Raw genomic sequence first — 13,337 nt, 5'->3', positions numbered from 1 at the left:
TGGCCACTTTCTCCACCTCAATCCTACAATTTCTTTTATTACTCGTCACAATAGTTTTATAGGAGAATATCAGTAAGTCCACGCTAGTCCGTATTTTATTCCTCCATCCTGTGGACCCTGGGATGGTGATGTCCCCTCCACCTCTAGATCAAGAGGGGGCTTAGATTCCACATGGATGGTGGATGCGATTCTTCTGCTTGCAGCTGTAGGCACTCTTGCTTTTCTTGTCTTTTTCAACAGGGGAGAGCACTAACGAACGGCAGTCCCCCACTACCATGAAGTATGCAGTTGAGTTTCCTGCATTTGGGGAAATCGCAGGGTCAGCACATCCTCGCCCTGGGAAAACCACCTCTGTGATCATGGTATCTCTCCTGCAGGTGAGTATCCCCTGAGCCCTTCTGCACATGTTGCTTGTCTTGGGTTGCATATGTGGCCCTAGGAAATCCCATTTACACGGATACAGATGTCTGCTCTTCCTGGGCAATAGTTTCCTCGCGTCCGGGCACTGCACTGTCCTGCAGTCAGCAATCTCTTGTTCCAGGCAGCCCCTTGCCTGCTCTCCCCCGGCCTTCTGTAGGAGATCTCCGTGGACTGCCTTCTACACCCAGGGCCAGTTCTGGAGCAGCAAGCCCCTCGGGCCACCCCCAGACACTCTGCTCCCTCTGGTACTGCGACCTGGACCCCACAGGGGAGGGGCCAGCCAGGGCACCGCAAGCTCCCACCGCTTTTAAATGACCTTTGTCTTTGCTCAGTGCTTGCCCTGTTACTGCAGACCTTTAACTGTTCTTTGGAGCTTTAAGGAAGATGTTTCTGGCAGTTCTTGCTCATTGTTGAAAACTTCTCTAGGGGGCAGAGCCCCGAAGCATCTTCCTCTGCTGTCCTGCTCAGGGCTGGGTGCGCTTAGTCTCTTCACCGTCCAGGGCTGTTGTATGGGCTGTAAATTCTGTGTGACTGCCTGGGAGCTCCGAGGGGAAGGAGCCCAGGCTGGTCCTGGCTTCCAGGGAAAAGGGCTGAGAGGAAGCCGTCGGAGCCCACCCTGGGTCAGGGGACGGCGCGGTTGCCTGCTCTGGCCTCTGGGCACTAGCCATGGATGACGTGCTTTGGTTTTGATACAGTTCGGAGATAAGCTGCAACCACACAACTGGAGCTTGGAGAATGACTTTGCAATTAAGCCAATTATCCCTGTTTCACTGATGCCTGGGATGGTTATGAGGTGGTGTGATGTGTCAGTATCATAAGATTTGGGTTCTAACGTCCACGTTGATACTTATGAGGTTTGCAGTTGTGAACAGCCATTTAGACACCTGAATTTTCCCTTTTCTCTTCTGGAACCTATCTACGTAGGTTCACAGTATTGTGAGGCTCCATTGCTGTGAGGCATGAATCAGAGATTTGGGAACCTTAAAATGCCATGAAAGTGGCCTTAACTTATCACCATCAAGAGGTTGTAATCTCCTTGAGGGCAGGAATTTCACCTGTTTCATCTTCCTATTTCCCCCAACGCTTGGCACAGCACCTAATGCACAGTGGTGTCCAACCAATATTGGTTAAACAGTTAGATGGAATAAGAACTGGCAATCTGGCAAGCTTTCCCTGTAAAGAGCCAGAGAGTATATACTTCCGGCTCTGTGGACCTTTCTGTCTTTCCGGCAGTTAACCTGTGCTTTCTTCGTGGTGTGAGTGTAGCTGTCAAAACTATGTCAAATATGAGCGGGGGTGGATTTATGGACACTGAAATTTGAATTTCATGTAATTTTTGCAGCATGGAATATTTCTTCTTTGATTTTTCCAACCATCTGAATAACCATTTTAGAGCATGGGCTCTATTAAAATGGGTAGAGGGCTGGATTTAACTTACAGGCCTGTTTGTCAACCTCTGGAATACAGTATAAGCAGGAGTTAAATTAAACAATTGGATTGTATTTTTAATTTACTGTGGTCCTTATGTAAGCATATTTTATTATCTTGCTGAACAGACAAGAATATTTATTTAATTATTCATTAACAGTATTATGGGGATAAAAATCAGCAGCTAGGGGCAAAACTGATCCTACTACATTGAGTTAAATATATCATTTAATCACTCTTGTATTATGCTATATAGGTTTTCACTGAATATTGTGGAATTTTAACTCATTTTTGGATTCCATAAAAATGTACTGGAAGAACACTGACAAGCAATGTGCGTGAGAAGATGTTGATGAGGCAATGAGATGATGCAGTTGACTTGATGTTACTGAACGTCATGATACTGCAAGTCGATGGTCTCTAACCTCCTCTGGGCTCTTAATGCTACTTGTCAATGCTTTTATTCATTTACTGCCTGTCAAATTTTTATTGCATTCCTCCAAGCAGCTGCTTTTGGTTTTCTACCCTGTCCGAGTTCCACCCTGCTCACATTGCCCTCGTGGTGTCTGATGACCCCTCCCCCTCCATCCAGCAAGAGCTCCTGCCACGGTCCTCCTGTCCTCAGATGTCCCTGCTGCCACTTCTCTAATTTCATATTCCTCTCTACCTTCACCTGCTTTCACTTCTATCTCCAGAGAAAAATGTATCCTTTGTCTTTCCATGACTAAAATATCACTTGTACTCTTTCTAACATCTTCCAGAGCATTGTCCCCTCAATCATCTCCTCTCTCTCGTGCGAGCATCTCTCTGCCTCACTGCTGGCCCTTTCTCTTCGCCTAATGACATGCGCTGTCTCCTTGTCCTTAAATCAGGGTGTTTTTGGTGTGGCACGGCAGCCAGTATCACTTCTGATTGGCCCAGTTCAGTTCTTACTGTAACTCACCGAGCCTTAAAACAGTCAAGAAAATCCAAAACCAGTCACCTTTTGAACTTTCTACTACTTATTGGAGATTGCTGTCCAATTTCTTTGGTGTGCAAACACGACATGCCTCAAACGCAAGGTTCACACAATGCTTTTGCTTTTCTTACTGTGACTCAACCCTTTCATCTTTGCCTTCTGCCTTTCCCCGTCATCAGTATTTTCAGTCTGTTCTCAAGAGTCACAAATGACCTTCCAGGGGGTAAATGCAATGTATTTTTCTAAATAATGATCTTCTACCCCTTGATAATCAATGCATCCTTCTTGGGAACTTTTAATCCTTGGCTTCTTCTGTTTCTCAGCTTGTTTCTGCTCTGTAAGTGTTGACTGTTCTTTCTTATTGTGCTCCTTTTGCAAATATTGGTGTTTTCCCAAGTCCTATCCCAGTCCCTCTCTCTTCTTTCTCTTTCCATCTAACATCTTATGTATCCGTATCCTATTCTTCACCTTTCTTGACACATCTCTTGAGCTCTCTTTCTTCTATCAATTGTACTTATTTTGCATAATTTATATTCCACATACCATATACTGGTTGGTATTTTCAATAATGGTGTTTATGTGATATCCCCTCTACTAGATTATAATTTCTGCTTGTATCACAGTCATAATCAAATAGCTGTGAAGTGGCTGAAGTGAGTCTTATATACCTTCTGTTATACTTCAAAAATGCTAAAATTCAATTGAAGAAAGAGAAAGAAACAGTAGCATTCCCCTAAAACCCCAAATGACCTCAGACTGTGTCACAATTTCTGCTTTTTTTAGTTACTATTGATATCTCAAGTACTGCTAGCAAGAATCGAGATTTTCCTAACAGTTCTGACTCTGAATAAACAGGAAACACAGTATCAGAAATCTGGCTTGAGAGCCTGATCCCGTGAAACTTCTGGTTCCCAGGAATTGAGCTTTTCATATCTCTTGCTAAATCTTTTTAAGTGTGCCCACCATTCTTTATTGCCTAATTAGTTGGGACTTTTAGTATGTTAGTTCCAAAGCCACATGCAGGCAGATGGAAACCAAATGTTACAAGACTAAAAGCCACTGCAGCAAAATTTCCCTGGCCAATTGAGCAGTCAGGCTTGTGGCATGATGTGGCTGCAGGGACAAGCACAGTAGGACGATGAAGGACCAAGCTAAAATGTCACAATACTGTATTTCCCGTTTTTAGCCACTCCAAATGCAAATTGGCCTTGCCTGTGAAAAGGCGGTCTAGTTGGAGGACACAGTGACACTGAAATACATTTTGGTTCAATTTCTTCTACCAAGGTCATGCCCAACCATACTAAGCCCTCTTTATTAGAGACTCCATGGAAACTTGTGTTGCTTTCTGACCTTACAGCGGCCACGAACCCCCTAAAACTCAGAGCTCCTAGCTGTGAAAGTCTGCATTTGCTGGTGCTGCACTGAGGGCCACGCGCTCGCCCTGCAGCCCTTGAGGCCTTCCTTATGGTGTTCTTACTGCTCCCACCTCTGACTCTGAATCAGCAAAATGGGCAACTTTTCCATTGTACGGTTGGTGTGGCCGCCCAGATGCCTTGCGGTTTTCAGCAGTGCTTACTGACTAGCGCTGTGCGCTCTTAGGAAGCACGCCCTCTGGAACACTGAGGCCAGAAGGCAACGCTGTCAGGAAGCGGGAGCAGCGCCTCTTCCCGCACAGGATGTTGTCCTCTGGTGCTGAGCTGGGCCCTTTCTCACTGCTTTCACCTGGGTCCTGGATTCTCTGCATGCCTGTACCCCCGTTTTAATATCCTGCCTAGGACCCTAAGTTAGAAGGAATAATGGGAAATGAAAGAAAAGTTACAAATAAAGGGCTGGGTGAACTTTCGGTAGCCTTGGGGTTAGAAAAGCTTTTATAAAAGAGTCAAAGCCTGGGGTAGGGGCGATGGGGGGCTGATAGCTCACTATGAGTTTATGTCAGTGTCTGACATAACGTATTTTATCATATATTAGTAAACTCAAAGGAAAATCAGCATAGTACCTTCCAGGAAGATACTCCATCCCAGGCCGAGAGCACATAAATCCACATACCTTGTTGTAAAACTACTTTCGGTTCTAGCCATTGGTGAACATGTTTCTGCCATCTACCAGCTTAGAAACAGTACTCTTCTTTGGCATACACTCTAAAATTAATTGAAATATTTTCAAGCAAAAAAATTCCATAATTTCTACAAATGAATTCTGCAAATCAACATTACATTGACTAAGAAAAGTCCCCAAAGCCCCTCTTTGGCATGCTTTTTTTTTGCCCCATTTTGCATTAAGGCTGACATTTTTTTCTAGACAGTTCAAACTATTATAAAATTCAGTCTGTGTTTTACATTAATTATGATTGAACCCAGCTGAAATAAATGCCTTCCAATGAGGTCTCCAACTACAGTATGGGCAGAACTCTCCATAAATACTTAAAAGACTTAATGACTAACTAGATAGATCACGTGACCAATGAAAACACAGGCTTCATGTTAAGGATTTCCAAAGATTTACATCTTCAAATTTCAAAGGTTTTGTAGCAACAGTCACCTATTTGCCCAAACCACCCTCAAGGGTGGGTGATGTACATCTCCTGGGGAAGCCAGCTGAGAAGGTGACCACCAGGCAGAGTTGTTGTAACTCAGACTTGACCAGGAGTAACTGAGGACAGAGGCTGAGGACAAACCTTGCCCAAGAGAGAAGCCTAAACCACCTAACTTATTCATTCAAGGGTCAATAATTCACCCCCGACAGAAGACTGAGCCAAAGGTTCAGAATCTAAGAGAAATAGGCGTGGATGGGCCAGAAGGCAACCTCAGGGTGGGTGGTCCCACACTTGTTGATGAGCCGAGCTCATTAATGGAGCTGAGAGCGTTTCTATTGGGTGCCATCCTTGTGGCTCTTTCTTGGGTTGGTCTGATTTACAGACAAGGTAAGAACCCAGAGAAATCGCTCATGATAAGCAAAGCTGGGTGCCTGTCACCGGGCAGCTAGCCAGGCTCCAGTCTGTCCAGCTCCTCTGAAAATCACCCTCATTAATTAGCTGAAAACTTCCCATGGTCTGACTTGGAAGGCATCTGGCTTCCTACCTCTGCTGCTTTCTCTGTCGTGTTTCTTTTACATTTTGTTGAACTTAACTACCTTCTCACCTTTTCACCTTTCTGTCTGAACCTAAGCCTCCTGGCCTTTGCTGATGACTAGTATTCCTTTGTCTTTAACCAAATCAAGCATCACTTTTGTGGAATTGCCCATCCTAAGCTGGCGTAGGTGATCCCACAAAACCCTCTCAGTGGATCTCAAGTTTTGGTGCTCATCAGAATCACCGGGAAAACACGTTAAATATAGAGCCTGCAGGTTCCCACCCTCGACTTAAACCAGCATCTCAGGGTGTGAGGCAAGCCTCGCCTTCGCAGTCATTCCCCAGGTGTCTACAGTACGCAATCATTGGGAACACCCTTTGTGTGTTTGCTCAATCAGCTCTGAAGGTTTGCCTCTGCCTTAATGGAGCATCGTTTTGGGAAAAGGCAGCCCGAGGCCTTTTTTTGGGGATATTTGGAATCTAGCCCCATGTCTGGAGCATAGGCCATACTGGCGTATGTTCACAGAATTCATTACTTAATATCAGTCAGAGTTGGGGAAAAAGACCCCCCAGCTGGCCTGGGATCTGAGTTGCTGCTCTCAACCTGAGGAGAAGCACGATTTCGTCTTTGGTTCTCAAGATTGGACCATTTAAAAGTGATTCTTTCGGATTATACATCAATAACCAGCAGCTAAATAATTGAAACAGTTTATGTTGCTATTGGACGATTTCTCTGAAGGAAATTATATGCTGTTTATCAATTTAGGCTACAAGGGAGAAGAGGACAGGCAGAGGAGAGCCAGCCTCGGACCTGCCCTCGCGGTTCCGCGGTACGCAGAGCCCCTGGGAGGGGGCAGGCTCTGTAGGCTGCACCACTTCACCGCATCCTTTGTCTCTGGCGACCTTCTTTCTATTTCTGCTCCACAGGCTATTGCATTTTCTTTTTTCCCTTATCCTCAGCTCCTTTGTTTTTCTGTACTCTCTCTTATTAGGTGGCAATCCAAAGCAATATTTTTAATCAACATTATTTGGGCATCATTTGCACATGATACAATAAATCCATGGAAGTTTACAGTCCAGTGAGCATTGACCTGTGTCTGCCCATGTGACATCCAAGTCAGGGCGGCGGACATTTCCACCCACTCCCCACCCTCCGGACCGTGGCCAATGTCGATCTGCTTTCTGTTTTCATACATGAGTTTGCTTATTTCCAGAAGTTCATAGGAACAGAATCACACTCATTGCACTCTTTTGTGTCGGCGTCTGTTACTCCATCTAGTGCTTCGGAGGTGCGCTCACGCCCTCGTGCATTGCGGTGTCCACTCCTTTATTGTGGCGTGGTATTCCATGGCATGGGTAGCCCACAGTCAGTTCACCCAGTCACCTGTCCTTGGACTTTTGGGTTGTTTCCATCTCCTGGCTCTCGTGAACAAAGACATTCTGATCATTTGTGTCTAAGTCTTTTTTTCAGACTTAGGAAAAAAAGTCTTTTTTTTTTGGACACATACTATCATTTTTCTTAGGTAGTAACTGAGGAGTGGAATTGCTGGAAAACGATAAAGTTATCTTTACAAGAAGCTGCTAAAAGATTTTTCAAAATGGTTGTGCCATTTTATATTCCCATTAGCAATGTATGAGAGATCTGGCTTTTCTGCAGCCCTGCTAACACTTGGTATTGAATTTTAATCATTCCAGTGTGTGGTAGTGACATCTCAGAGTGGTTTCATTCTGCGTTTTTCTGATGGTCGTGGGCAGCTTTTTATTTGTTTACCAGTCATTTGTATATATATCTATATTTAGTGGCCTATTACAATCACTTGTCCATTTAAAATATATTTAATTTACTGAATCTTACTGTGAGTTATGAGTTTTTTTAATATCACCAGTATATAAGTGGTTTCTAATTTTAAAGTGCTATTTTAACAAGACAGAAAACCCTGATTTCATTCTCAACATTTAAAAAAAAGATTTATTTATTTATTTATTTCTCTCCCCATCCCTCCCAACCCCCCCACCCTGGTTGTCTGTTCTCTGTGTCCATTTGCTGCATCTTCTTCTTTGTCCACTTCTGTTGTTGTCAGCAGCACGAGAATCTGTGTTTCTTTTTGTTGCATCATCTTGTGTCAGCTCTCTGTGTGCGTGGCGCCATTCCTGGGCAGGCTGCACTTTCTTTCACACTGGGCGGCTCTCCTTATGGGGCACACTCCTTGCACGTGGGGCTCCCCTATGCGGGGACACCCCTGCGTGGCAGGGCACTCCTTGTGCGCATCAGCACTGCGCATGGGCCAGCTGCACACGGGTCAAGGAGGCCCGGGGTTTGAACCGCAGACTTCCCATGTGGTAGACGGATGCCCTAACCACTGGGCCAAGTCTGCTTCCCATCATTCTTCAACATTTCGCATACATTTTTCTTATCAAGTCAAATGCAGAAGTTACTCAGGTGGAGAATCTGTCATGAGGTCAGAAATTGCTATAAAATTCTTCTTAATAATTGTGTATTACCTTTGTAAAAGTCTTGAACCTGTGATAAATATTATATAGTAATGTTATCAGGGGAAATATAGCAGTCAATCAATTGTTTACAGATGCCAACAATCTAGCATGGCTTGAAGGATTTGATAAAAGATCCCACATAGCAAATGGAAACGGAATTGGACTGATTAAAAAAAAGCTGGAGAGACATTAGTTCCTGTAGCTAAACTGGCGAACGATGTAGGATTAGTGAAGCAAATGTCAAAATAAGTGCACACAAAGCCTGGGGTAAGAACTCTCTAACTGAGATGCCAGAGCTTCTTATCAGGCGTGTAAGAGGATGTAAATGTGCACTCACATGAACACATGAATGCGTGCAGTGTTTGGCAGGAGGGCGGTGGTGGTGGGTGCAGACTGGAAAGTATTTGGCAGTGGACCGGACTTTTTTCACTCTGCCCCTACATGGACACCAGTGAGATTCTCTGATGAGTGAAGGTCCCTGGCTTACGGCTGGTTGACTTTTCTTTTTTTTTTTTTTTAAGATTTACTTATTCTATTTTTTATTTATTTATCTCCCCCCTTTCCCCTTGCGGTTTGCTTGCTGTCTGCTCTCTGTGACCATTCACTGTATGTTTTTCTGCTTCTCTGCTTGTCTCCCTTTCTCGCGTCATCTTGCTGCATCAGCTCTCTGTGGTGCGTGGGCCAGCCTGCCTTCACAAAGAGGCCCCAGGACATGAACCCAGGGCCTCCCAAATGGTAGATGGGAGCCCAATTGGTTGAGCCACAGCCACTTACCTGGCTGGTTGACTTTTTACAGGGCAAAAATGAAGCCATCTGTTGGCTAACTGAGCTACAAAATGCCAGCCATGTACACATCAAGTCACTTCTTTTCCATCCTGGAGAGTCACAGTTCAAGTTAAGCAAATGGCAGTGGAGCTGGCCAGTCATCTGGAGGGGGCTCACAAGCACACTGAGCTTCACAAGCTAGCGTATCTTGCTGCTCGCATTTCTTCAGCTGAGAGCATCAAAAGTCTGTGGACGATGATTCCAGCTATTCCCATAGCTCCCTCTGGGAGATGAGGTAATGACATTTGGCAGAAACATTAAGGCTATACTAACTTCAGACAACTGCTAACGTCTAGAATATTATCCCAGACAACCTGGACGTGGGAAGCCAGTGGGAGGACTCAACAAATCACGTAACTGGAGCATGTGCAAATTTCTCAAGGTGGGAAATCATTTAGGCATAAAATCTATTGTCTCAGATTATTCCCTTCTCCCTTCATATTTTGAAAATGATAATTATTCTGGAGAAGCTTTATTCCCCCAATTGTTTTGACTCTTTCTAGAACAGGCTATCTTACTTGTTTTCATGATATGAATATATTAATATTTTTACCATTACTTATCAGTAAATATATATAAATGATTAACTTTTCTTCATGTTATTATATTTTTAGGACAAATTAATTTTATTAATTTTATCTGCCCACAAACATATGTATTTCTAAATAGATTTACTTTTGCACTTTATGTTTGATAATAAGCTTATACTTTTTATATTTGGAATGTATTAAACATTTACTGTCACTGGCTTTTTAATAAAATCTGTATAGCTTAAAATAAAATACACTTATTTAAAAAGTACCAGTGTTGTTATTTTGCTAAGGTACTGCAAATTCCAGTTAAGTGGGACTACTTAGTTGGAACTATTGACTCTCTCCAACAATGGAACTTTTATTATTTAAATCAAAATTATTAAATCAAGGACTTTGGAGGTACTACTTTACAGATGAGTTGTAAAATAATATATGTTTGGGGAATAGAATGAATCAATTATTGAATTAATTAACAAAGCAATGAGTATCTTTGTTGGCTTGTTACTTTTAAAAATAAAAACATTTCCACATCAACCTGTAACTCATAGGGAATTGAAATGCTGTTTTTAACCGACTGGTTGACTATTTAATAATAGAATTTGATGTAAAACATTTATTTCAGGAGATATATCTGGGCATTAGTGATATAAAAATCAGTGATTCGTTTTCTCTGGCTTCCGGCATTCCCAGGGTTTGAGCACATGTCATCTGACACTTTGGGGTATGTGCTCTTGCAAACGTACTTGCAGGAGCTACGTGGGCAGCTCTGTTGTAAGTAAGAAGTTTGCACAGAGGAGAATGCTGACGCACTCGTGAGGCACGGCGTGGAGCGAGGATGCTGAGGAGGAGCTGGAGGGCCTTGGCCTGGCTGTTCGCTCGGCACAGCAGGACAGACGGACACACCGAACGAGGCTAGGGAGGAAAAGGGGCTTATTCACCAGCGGGAGACGGTGATGTACAATCTCAAACCAGCCTCCCCGTTAAAGGCTATTCTCACAAATTTTGCACCAGTTGAAACAATGTTAATCATCAGGCTGACATTCCCAAGGAGGGTCTGGAAAAATTAGTCTTTCTTTAATCTTAAAATGCGAATGGTGCCTGGGGTCTGGTCATCTTGGGGTGATAAGGATGGGGTGGTACGGATGTGACTGTCCAGATAACGACGGATGTGGGCAGGATGAGGAAGGGCAGGGTTAGGGGTTTTGGGTGGAGCTAAACCTGGTTAATGTTAAGTCGGTAGCTCTGGGCGCCTCCTGGCAGGTGAGCAAGAGTGATGCTGGATTTTTCTGACATTTGAAGGGTCAGCAATGCCTTAGCCTTGGAGCTGTTTGGGCTTCTCTAGTCCTGCAGCGTGTGAGGGAGAATGGCATTCAGGCAAGGCACAAGCTAAAGCGGTGCAAAGGTGCAGAGGTGGAGCGGTTGGGATTATTGCGTTTTAACGTAGGACGTGATACATGGAGCACATGGCGAGGGGTTGTGGAAGGTAAGACTGGAAAAAACAAGTTGGGGTGAGGTTGAGTGTGGTCCTCCAGCCAAACTGAGAAGTCAAGGTTGACTCAAAGGCACTGTGGAGACTTAAAAGGTCTTTAAGTAACACTGGGACCCGCTGGGCTGACGAGGAAACGCAGAGCAGGGGATGGGCCTGAGGCCTTGTGTGGGTGCAGCTGGCGGGGACAGCGGGCTCTGTCCAGACAGCTCAGGAGGCAGGGGCGGAGAAGGCAGCCTCGGGAGGGAGCGAGGCAGCAGGGCGCCCAGGGAGGGCACGGGCAGCCGAGAGCCGGCCCCTGCTCACTCCACCTGTCAGGTAAAGAGTCTTTCGAGGCTTGGGGAGGAATGAAGGCTTTCCAGTTTTTACAAAGAGAAGTTTTTCATATTTTTTAAAGAATGTGGCCAAAAGGCCTTAGAGAGAGATTGAGTTGAAGAGTCAGAAGAGGGAGCACCCTTCTTTGCTTTTGGCCACTTGCCAGTTACAGGTTGCCCCAGGCCGCCCGGGAGGAGTCCCGGACCAGGAGAGGTGGCCTAGAAGCGGCCTCGGCTTGTCCACATGGCACACACATGCCTGCTTTACTTTTTCCCGGCCACTTTGCTGTGGACCCTCATTTGTTCTCTGGTCCCTGTGCTGGGCCCCTCCACTTCCTCGCAGGTGACTTTTCTCCTTGGACTCTGATTCACATCCTTCCCCCTGGAGTGGAGGATTCATTGAGGCTCTGGTCACAGCTGCCTGGAGGAGAGAAAGGGAATGTATTGGGAGCTTACAGGAGTGTCACTGACCTCCAGGGCAGTTAGGGGCTGGACCTAGGCGCTAAAAGCCAGGAGAATGTCCCTCCTTCTGCGAGCTTTCGTGCATCTACAGCGTCTTCCTTTCTCTCCTTGGAGAGCGGCTGCCTCCCCTCCTGGCCAATCATGGCGGGTATGGCACCAAGCTCCTCTCCCAGTTACACCAGGAGCCGTGGACTTCTTTTCTTCAGTGCCAATTTTAACTCATTGTCCCAGCCTGGGTCAGGTGCCACGGCTGGCCTAATCAACAGCGGCCAGTGGAAGGGGTTCCCATTGTACAAACATGGCCTGGGAGACCATGACGTGGACCTGCTACTGGCAGGGAGAGGAGTTTCTGCATTCAGAGCCTAAATGCTGGGCTGACAACACAGTAATTGGCTGTCCCACACGCTGCTCAGTGTGATAGAACCCTAGCTATAGATTCCCATGCCTAGCTATAAATTCCCATTTAGGTAGTACCCTAGACACCCAGACTTTAATAGTTATCTTTCTAAATACATATTTGAATTAATATGTATTGAATATATAGGCATAATAATATGTATTGAATACATAATATGTATTGAACATATGGGCATAATAAGGACTTTTTTGTTAGTTAATAACGACCATGCTTAGCTTGCTAAGGCCAGGATACCCTCTTAGCCTCTCCACTCCAGACTCTACAGGAAATTCCTCATCAAATTTCTGAAAACCACTCAGACATTACCCATTTTTAAAAATAATCCTGTCATCTCTTAGCCTTCAAACAGTGGGGATCTTCTTCATCTGTAGAAAACCATATGCTTTCACTGGAATAACAAGCTAGCAATAGAGATTAACTCAACCTGTGACTCTAGGTTTTCCTGTAATTGAAATATTGAAAATAAACCTTTTATTTTACCAGTATGAATTGGTGAAATAGAAATTTCTTCTAAAAGTTCCTAGTACACCATTTCATGGGCACGCTGCAAAATTGTTACATGATTGAATTAATGTTTTAAGTTATCATCTTAGAGCCAATAATAATTGTTGACATTTATAATGAGTCTTTTTGTGCAAAATATGGCTATTTTTACTGTCGATTCCTACCAGAATGTAGGTTTTCAAAGGTGCTTAAGGTTTGTTCATGATAATACCTTCTATCCTAGAACAGTACCAGGCATGGAATAGGCACTCACCATTCCTTAGATCATTAAAAGAATATGGGAAAGGAACACAGACTCCAAAGTAGAGCCAACTGACATGGCACTGAACTCCAGAGCCATCTGCCATGACCATAGAACCTGTGGGTCTCTGTAGTCCTCAGAAGAACCAGTACCTGGGGTTGTATCTACTTTGGCTGTCTCTGGGACCC

General features: G+C 44.5%; 1 pseudogene; it reads right to left on the bottom strand.

Moving 5' to 3' along the window:
- Positions 1–237: 237 nt before the first annotated feature.
- Positions 238–385, bottom strand: LOC111762934 (U1 spliceosomal RNA; annotated as a pseudogene).
- Positions 386–13,337: the final 12,952 nt, after the last annotated feature.

Source organism: Dasypus novemcinctus, chromosome 15 (genome assembly GCF_030445035.2).
Source record: "Dasypus novemcinctus isolate mDasNov1 chromosome 15, mDasNov1.1.hap2, whole genome shotgun sequence".
NCBI classification, from domain to species: domain Eukaryota; kingdom Metazoa; phylum Chordata; class Mammalia; order Cingulata; family Dasypodidae; genus Dasypus; species Dasypus novemcinctus.
This window is presented reverse-complemented; position numbering and strand designations above follow the sequence as displayed.